Source organism: Babylonia areolata, chromosome 33, assembly GCF_041734735.1.
Source record: "Babylonia areolata isolate BAREFJ2019XMU chromosome 33, ASM4173473v1, whole genome shotgun sequence".
Taxonomy (NCBI): Eukaryota; Metazoa; Mollusca; class Gastropoda; order Neogastropoda; family Buccinidae; genus Babylonia; species Babylonia areolata.
In genome coordinates, this window is record NC_134908.1 from 3,074,771 (window position 1) to 3,084,090 (window position 9,320).

Genomic DNA, 9,320 nt, shown 5'->3' on the forward strand with positions numbered 1-9,320 from the left:
TATATATAGAGAGAAAAATGGTGCAACGATATTCTGAAAAATATTACCGTGATCTCGCTTCAAGAAAAGAGATTCCTAATCATGAATCTATGAATAAAACTGAGTTGATTAAAGCACTGGGGTTTGATGCTTTGGAGGGGGAGACCAATGCTACGCTTAAAGATATTGCACGAAAGCTCAAAATTCGTGGTTTTAGTAGAATGAAAAAAGATGAACTTATTAAAAATATACGTCAACTACAACATAAAGCTGAATCCATGGAGGAGTTTGGTAGTATTATTAAAAATTATAAACTTGCGGCTATTCCAAATGAAATAGATCCGCTTTCGTTTATGATGAGTAAAGTGGACACTATTAACCAAAGAGCTATTCCACTGACCAAACAAAATATTGTTTTAACGGTGGAGTTTGGTCAAATTAAAAATAATGATACTACTGTAGCTGTATTTCGATCGGAATATCAAAGTATTATTGATGTTGTTGATGATCAAGATATTGAAAAACAAATAAAACAGATTTTGTTAAAAATAGAAAATTTTACAAATGAAGGTTCAGGATGGTTCATTAAAAGAATCTTTAGTTTATGGGTGAATAGAGTTTCTATTACATCTCCTGGATCCTTTATTGAATCACCACAGTGGTCAAAAAATAAAAGAGCTGTGATTAATATTAAAAATAAAGATGATCAATGTATAAGACATTGTTTACGTGCACACAAGTTTCCAGCAAAAGCGAATTCTAATTTAACTTATTCCTATCCTTCTGATGATGGGTTTAATTTTGAAAATATTGACTTTCCTACACCAATAAAACAAATTACAAGGATCGAGACTCAAAATAATATTGCTATTAATGTATACTATTTAAAAAATAAAACGATTGAACGCGCAAGAATATCAAAACAACCCACCAACATGGAGCGTATTAAACTTCTTATTATAGAAAATGAAAATGGTGGACAACATTATACTTATATTAAGAATTTTAACAGACTACTGAGTAATACAAACAAACACAAAGCAGCCATGTACTTTTGTGAGTATTGCTTGACAGGTACAACATCATCAGAACTTTTAGAAGAACATATTAAGCGATGCGCGCAGATCAACCACAAGAACTATTCTCGCGTTGAGATGCCATCGGAGAAGACAAAAATGATCAAATTTACCAATTTTCAAAAACAAATGCAAGTTAGTGATGTGATATATGCTGATTTTGAGGCGATTTGTAAAGAAATAAAAGACGATTCCCATTCGAATAAGACCATCAAAGAAAGCGAACACATCATCTCGTCATACGGGTTTGTGCATGTTAGGTCTGATGGAAGGGCATACAAACCGCAGCTATTTCGTGGTGAGAATGCGGTCAGTCATTTTCTCGAAAAACTTCAAAGAATATATTATCATACTGTCAAGGAATTGAAAAAACCAGTTCCAATAAAGATGACCAAAAAAGATAACGAATCGTTTGAAAACGAACGAGTTTGTTGGATATGTAGAGGGGAACTACCCGCAAATGATAAAGTAAGAGATCATGACCATATCACAGGGAACTATAGAGGTGCCGCGCATGCATCGTGTAATCTTAAATTGAGAATAAAACCCGACGAATTTGTGTTGTCGATATTATTTCACAACCTCAAAGGTTACGACTCTCACGCGATCATTTCGGAGCTCGCGAACAAAGGTGGTGGTAGAATTACGTGTATCGCGAATAATAAAGAGAAGTACATCACATTCAGTTGGGGAAGGTTGAAGTTTTTAGATAGTTTCACATTCTTGAGTTCGAGTCTCGACCAGCTTGCGAAGAACCTTCCGGATGATAAGAAGTTTTTAACGCGCAAACATTTCACAGATGAGGAGGAGTTCAAGCTCGTTACGAGAAAAGGAGTCTTTCCGTACGAATATATTACCGATTGGAGTAAATACGAAGATACGAAACTACCAAAGAAAAGTCATTTCTTTAGTAAACTTAACAACACGGATATATCAGAAAGTGACCACGAGCATGCCAAGAATGTGTGGAAGAAGTTTAAATGTAAGAATCTAGGTGATTATAACGATCTGTACTTAGTCACTGATGTGCTGTTACTTGCCGATGTGTTCCAGAATTTTAGAAATACGTGTTTGCGAACTCATAATCTCGATCCTGTTCATTATTACACGCTTCCCGGAATGTCTTGGGATGCTTTACTCAAGAGTACGGGAATAGAACTCGAACTGTTGATTGATATCGAACAATATAACATGATAGAGGCGGGAATACGCGGTGGAATCAGTATGACTGTAAGAAGATACGCGGAGGCTAATAACAAGTATATGAAAGATTACAGGCCTGAAAAAACGGATTCGTATATCATGTATCTCGACGCGAACAACTTGTATGGTTGGGCGATGTTACAAGCTTTACCCACTGGTGGATTTATCTGGGATAACGATGCCAATCTCGAAAAGATTCTAAATCACCCCGACGATGATGAGACGGGATATATTGTGGAGTGTGATATCGAGTACCCTGAGGAATTACACGACGAACATAACGATTATCCCCTAGCTCCTGAGAAAATAGAAATAAAACTCGAAAACCTCTCACCCTATCAACGACGCCTTCGTGAAAAACTCGAGATGCGCGGAAAGGAAACGAGAAAATTAGTTCCGAATCTATGGAATAAGGTTGGTTATGTCGTTCACTATAGAAATCTCAAGCTATACACGCAACTTGGCATGAAAGTAACTAAAATCACAAAAGTGTTAAAGTTTAATCAAAGTCCCTGGATGGCGCCCTATATATTGATGAACACCAAACTGAGACAAGCCGCTACTAACGATGCCGATAAAGATCTGTATAAATTAATGAACAACTCGGTATTTGGTAAAACTATGGAAAATATCAGAATGAGAACGAATATCAAATTATTCAAGTTAGATGAAGAGGACAAGGCACGCAAACTAATAAACAAACCGGCTTATGTCGATCATATGATCATCAACGAGAAACTTCTAGCGATTCACTACAAAAAAAATAAGCTTGTGCTCAATAAACCTATCTATATCGGGATGGCCATTCTCGACCTATCCAAGTATCTCATGTATGATTTGTATTACAACCACTACAAGAAAAAATATGGATGCAGGTTGTTATATACTGATACCGATTCATTCATTCTCCACGTAGAATGCGAGGATTTTATCGCTTGTATGGATGATAATGTACATGACCGCAGTAATTTTCCAAAAGATCATCCATTGTACGATAAATCGATAGAGAAAGTGCCAGGATACATGAAAAGTGAGCTCGGATGTAAACCGATCCGACAATTCTGCGGCTTGCGCTCAAAGATGTATTCGGTTGTAGCAGATGATGGATCAGTTATCAAGAAAGCCAAGGGCATAAAAAAATGTGTGGTGAAAGATGAAATTGAACCCGATATGTATAAGGAGTGTATTGATCGATCTGTTCAATTTACTAATAGTATGAGAACGTTCAGATCGTATAAGCACAAGATGTACACGATCAAGCAAATGAAGACATCACTCTCACCGTACGATTCCAAACGCTATTGGCTAGATGATGGTATTACATCTTACGCCTACGGGCACTATGGTATTTCTGTATCGTGAGGAACAACCATAAGCTCTTCGTGTACAAACCCTCTGGATGGACCATTTTGTAAATAATAAAGAATAGGATCGCCGGGCATCATACGCTTAATATTATAAACTTTAAGAGACCAAACGGGATCCGTTGCTCGTTTGCGAGCTCCACCCTCGAGCTCACCGGGCTCATACAAGTACCGAACTTGCGCATCAGGCGGTAACTCTCCTTTATCATCTTTAGTCGGTGCAGAGGATTCGGCTTCTACCGATTTGGCCTTTATTGCGACCGACGGTTTCTTACCTATAAGTCTCGTCACCTCATTATTCAATGCAGCCACAACAGCCGGTAATCTAGTGACCCATTCTGTTGATCGATTCGGCGATTTCATTTCAGCCACATATTGATGACTAAACAATCGTTCTGCCAGCGTACGATTAAATCTTTCTACAATAGCCTGGCTTCTGTGTGTCTTTCCACGCCTTACTTTTTTAAAAATTTTGTTCACAGCACCCATAAACTCTCGGCCAGGATCTACCTGAAGAAGTTTGGGCAACTTCAAAGGGCTACGGTCGTAAATACGTAAAAAAGCGGCCGCCACTTCGACGCTGTCTTTCGTTGTTAGGGGTTCGGCTTCTTTATATCGACTCGCAACATCAACGACAGTCAGCGCATACTTATACGTCTTACGCCTGATTCTGTCATAGGGTAAAAATAAAAGGTCAGCCTGATGAACCTCATTTGGGATAGTAATATCAAATTTTGCTCTCGGAATATACTTTGGAGGGGGTAGATAAATTTGCCATATAGCTTGTTTTTGTAGCCATTTTCTAGCCTCATCATCAGACACCTTGGCTGCTTTCGCGAGTTTTTTAATCGCCGAATAACCCTTCCAATAACCGCTTGGGCTGTAATAGATCTTTTCCATTTTATTTAAGAAAGTAAATGTTTAATATTTTGAAATCGCAAAACCAAAAATGACCATGGTCATGATAATAAATACGTATTCTCGATCTTTTTGTCCCTCTGAGGGTGTATAAAAATCTGAAAGTTGGGGTTTATGAGAAAGAGGGGGTAGTGGCTCCCCCATCACTTTATAATATTCTTGCATAGCCATATCCACATCCTTAAACGTGTTCACAGCATGTTGTTGTTGTCTTAGTTTTTCATTGATATAATCTAAACGTTGAATCCTCTCTTTCTGCCATTCTGCGGTCGCTGCCTGAAGTTGTTCTTGCGCTTTGTTGTGTCGTTTCTGTTCTTCTAACGCGTCTGAAGACCCCAGTTTACTAAATAAAAAATTACTTCCGGTAAATGCTAAAGCGTTTACTACTGCCCCACCAACGAGTAACGCTACTGATGCCATACTATAATGATGATATTATTATTACTTCAAAATATCATGTGGGAGAATACCTTGTTTTTCCAACATATCCTTCGTAGCCATAGCGAGGGCTATATCCAAAGTGACCATCCCGATATCTTCGAGGTTGAAAGCCAGTCTAGGTGTCGGGGCTTTCGTAAATATTAATTTTGTCAATCTCGAGTAACCAGCGGCCAATGCGCTGACCACAACCGCGTGGTATACAGTGTTTGCAATTTCTTTACCGTTTATATTTGGCGTTGCCATTGTTTGTTGTTTATAAATAGTGTGCAAATTAATGTTCAAAACATAATAAATGGGTTGGGTTTTGTTACCACAGGTGGTGGTGGTGGTGGTTTTTTCGACCGATTAAAATATATGTAAACACCACAACCTATTATCATCGTAGCAGCAGCAGCAATGTACAAGGGATTGATAAAAACGTGATCTGGTCTCCTCGATGATGATGGTTCTTGTTGTTGTTCATCTTTCGCTTTTCGAAGTTTTTCGAGAAGTTCTTCATGTTTTTCTTTTCTAGCAGCAGCACCTTTTCGACCCGCTTCAACTTTCTTCTGATTCTTCGGTTTCGTTACTTCCTCCATTATATTTATTAAATTGACAATGTTTAACAGTAGTTACAGCTGTGGTGAGCGGAGCTAAGAACATGCCAAATCTGTGATATAGTTCACAAGTAAAGCTGTTAAGCGCATGTCCCAGGAATGGATCTTGCTCGAGATCACTATTTAATTTTGTTTGGTCATCAATTGGGAGATACATACAAACTGCTCTGGTATACAGTTGTATAATTGTATTACCGAGTGATTTTGTAATCATCGATCCTAAACTCGCTTCGTATCTCGTATAAAGCTTGTCTATATCCGGATCTTTCATCGCTTCGATTTTATCAACACTAAACTCTTTCCCTAAATATTCTTTTGCTCCACCGGCTGAGACCACCGCCATAAGCCTGTCGCGTTTGGGATCCTCGGATAGTAATTGGTCCATCTTCTTCTTATATTCTATATATCTCCTTTTAAGTTTCCTCATGGCCTGGCTTCGCTGACGAAGATCTAGGAAGGGCGTTGTCCACGTCTGATGCAGGCACGCTCATGGCTGACAAGGCCAATGCGGGAAAAGCAGAGTCGGCCGCAGCGGTTGCAAGGGAAAGTCTGGTCTGGGTTCGCGGCTGCAGCGTCGTGGTTCTTCCTCCTTCTGCGTTTGTCCTCAAGGCTGGCCCTGCGGTTGTTTTCGAAGGAGGAGACAGCTTGGTGGATGGTGCGTCGCCAGGTCTCTCGATCAGCGGCTACTGCGGACCACTGGCGATGGTCAATGTGACAGGCACCGAGAGCTTTCTTCAAGGAGTCTTTGTATCTCTTCTTGGGTGCTCCTCTGTCACGGTGGCCAGTGGACAGTTCGCCATACAGCGCGATCTTGGGCAGGCGGTGGTCCTCCATCCTGGACATGTGCCCTGCCCAACGTAGCTGGGTCTTTAGCAGCACTGCCTCGATGCTGATAGTCTTTGCCTGCTCCAGGACCTCGACATTTGTGATGTAGTCACTCCAGTGGATGCTGAGGATGGTGCGAAGGCAGCGCTGGTGGAAGCGATCAAGCAGTCGTATGTGGTGCCGGTAGGTGACCCAGGTTTCGGAGCCATACAACAAGGTGGGCAGTACAACAGCTCTGTACACGCTGATCTTTGTGTCTTTCTTCAGGTGTTTGTTGTTCCACACTCTCTTGTACAGCCTGCCGAATGCGCTGTTTGCCTTTGCAAGTCTGTTGTCGATCTCCTTGTCGATCTTGGCGTCAGACGAGATGGTGCAGCCTAGGTAGCTGAACTGGTGGACCGACTTCAGCTCTGTCTCACCGATGTTGATGTGAGGAGCGTGGAATTCTTCCTGTGGGGCAGGCTGGTGGAGAACTTCCGTCTTTTTCAGACTGACTTCTAGGCCGAAGAGCTGCGCAGCCTCTGCGAAGCAGGACGTTATACGCTGCAGGGCCGCTTCTGTATGGGCGACGAGGGCAGCATCGTCGGCAAACAGAAGCTCTCTGATGAGTTGCTCCAGTGTCTTGGTGTGGGCCTGTAGCCGCCTCAGGTTGAATAGGCTGCCATCAGTGCGGTATCTGATGAAGATACCGTCGTCGTCGCCAAGATCTTCAGTGGCCTGTTGGAGCATCATGCTGAAGAAGATCGTGAAGAGGGTCGGCGCGAGGACACAACCTTGTTTCACTCCATTTCCAATTGGGAAGGGCTCCGAAAGGTCGTTGCTGTGTCTGACCTGTCCACGCTGTTCCTCATGTAGTTGGATGACCATGCTGAGGAATTTTGGGGGGCATCCTAGACGTTTCATGATCTCCCACAGACCTTTTCTGCTCACGGTGTCGAAAGCTTTCGTGAGATCGACGAATGTCGCATACAGTCCTTTGGAACCAGTGCTAAGGAACTGTTAAGCATTGTTAAACAGCTGTTGATTATTACTAGCAAATTTTATATGCAACTGGTTGATCAGTTTTTAATATCAACTTGGAGTGTTTGGTATTTGCCAATGATTTCCTAACCTCTTTACGTTCATTTTGTGTTGGAATGACATCGTTTTCTCTTAAACACTCATCAAACGAGTCCCTATCCTTACAGTGAAATAAAGCCACCCATTTTGTTTGTTCGCGAAGGTCAGTAAGAACCGAGTTGTATTTCTGAGTCAACACCCACACAGACTGTTTCGCGTGTCTTCCAGAAAATGCGAGTTTACTCAACATTTGCTTCTTTTGAGTAAGAGCCTTTAAGTCACTACAGTCATCGATGATGTACAACGTTGGCTCCCCGGCAAATATTTCAAAAAACAGCCCAAGCCATTCGTGAAGTTTATCACCGGGATTAACGGTGTATACCCCGCGGTCCTTTCTTACCCACACTCGGGATCGATAGGCTTTATTATATTCAAGAGTAGGGCATAGAATTACAATATTCTCGAACACACCACGATATGTCGTTTGTAATAAATCTAAAATAAATTCGGTCTTACCACACCCAGTTTGCCCGCAAATAATTGCGGAATGTGCTTCTTTAGTAAACAGCCTCGACAAATCTTCCATCTTCTATATTTAATTGTCCATCCATAATTACAAATACATACGCATTTAGCGGTTCTGCCGTTTCAGCTTTTTTCTGAATCTGAATCGTAATGCCTTCAGACGCATTTTCGATACGACGTCCACTCCCGTGAAGAGAATTATCATCTGTGGTGCGCATATCCAACCAAAGAGCATAATTATTCGTGAAATATTCACCGATTGTGACATCCGCTAGTTCTAAATCTTTTACCACTTTGTCTACTTCGGGGTCGCGTTTTTGCGTTCCGAAAAACTTTCTGATTTCATCCCATTGTTGATAGGAACGCATACCTTGACTAAACAGTTGATTGGGCACACCTTCGATCGTCACTTCAACCTTATCGATCTTAGGATTGTAATACTCATCAAACAACAGCAGTACACCCTTCATACTTTTTGCCGGCACGTTGAGATTAATATTCCAGAGTGTGTCAGATTTGTCCAGAGGAATTTTACGATGTCGTAGTATTCTATCAAATAAAATAGCGAGCCTACCTGAATAATAACTGGCTATCTGTCTCGCAAGTTCGGGTTGTGTGACTTTCTCAAACTCGAGACTAATCCCTTCTATCGTATAGGATGCATCCGGGTCTGTGCTGCGGATAACCTTGCTATAAGCGTTAAAGGTAAGTTCATACTCCAGGCGATCGCCGAGAGCACTCTGATAAAATGGTGCATGAGATTCTAGCAATTCGAAATCAAGCGGAATACAAAATCGATTACCATAAGCCTCCGCAATGGCGGCATCTCTAGCGATAGTGTCATCTCCATTATCCGCGTTAATACGCAATCGTGTCACATTACGGTGTGTAGTTAAGTCAATACCTTGATAAACGGCGTTTCTTCGTTCTTGTCGAGTTCGCCAAAGATCTCCATAAGTATAAAATACATCACTATCTTCAACGCTCATGATTTCATTACCGGAAATGCGAATGGTTGTTTTACGTACTATGGCTCTACCAATATTATCAACGAGTGTTCTGTTCACATCTGTGGTAGAAGTCAAAGAAATTTTGAATGCTAGCCGAACACTCCCCGGAACGATCACATCATCAACACCTAAATTAGGAAAGCGTACAAGAAGTTGTTGATTCTGATCGATAGTTGACGGATTGTTAGTAATCACGACAGTCTGCCGCACGCCCTTTATCCCCCGCGGCTCCCGCAAACTTCTCATTGGATTAAGCTTTCTTCCACTCATTTTTTTTGGTTTTATATAGATATAACTTTATATTATAAGTTTAATATGGCGGAA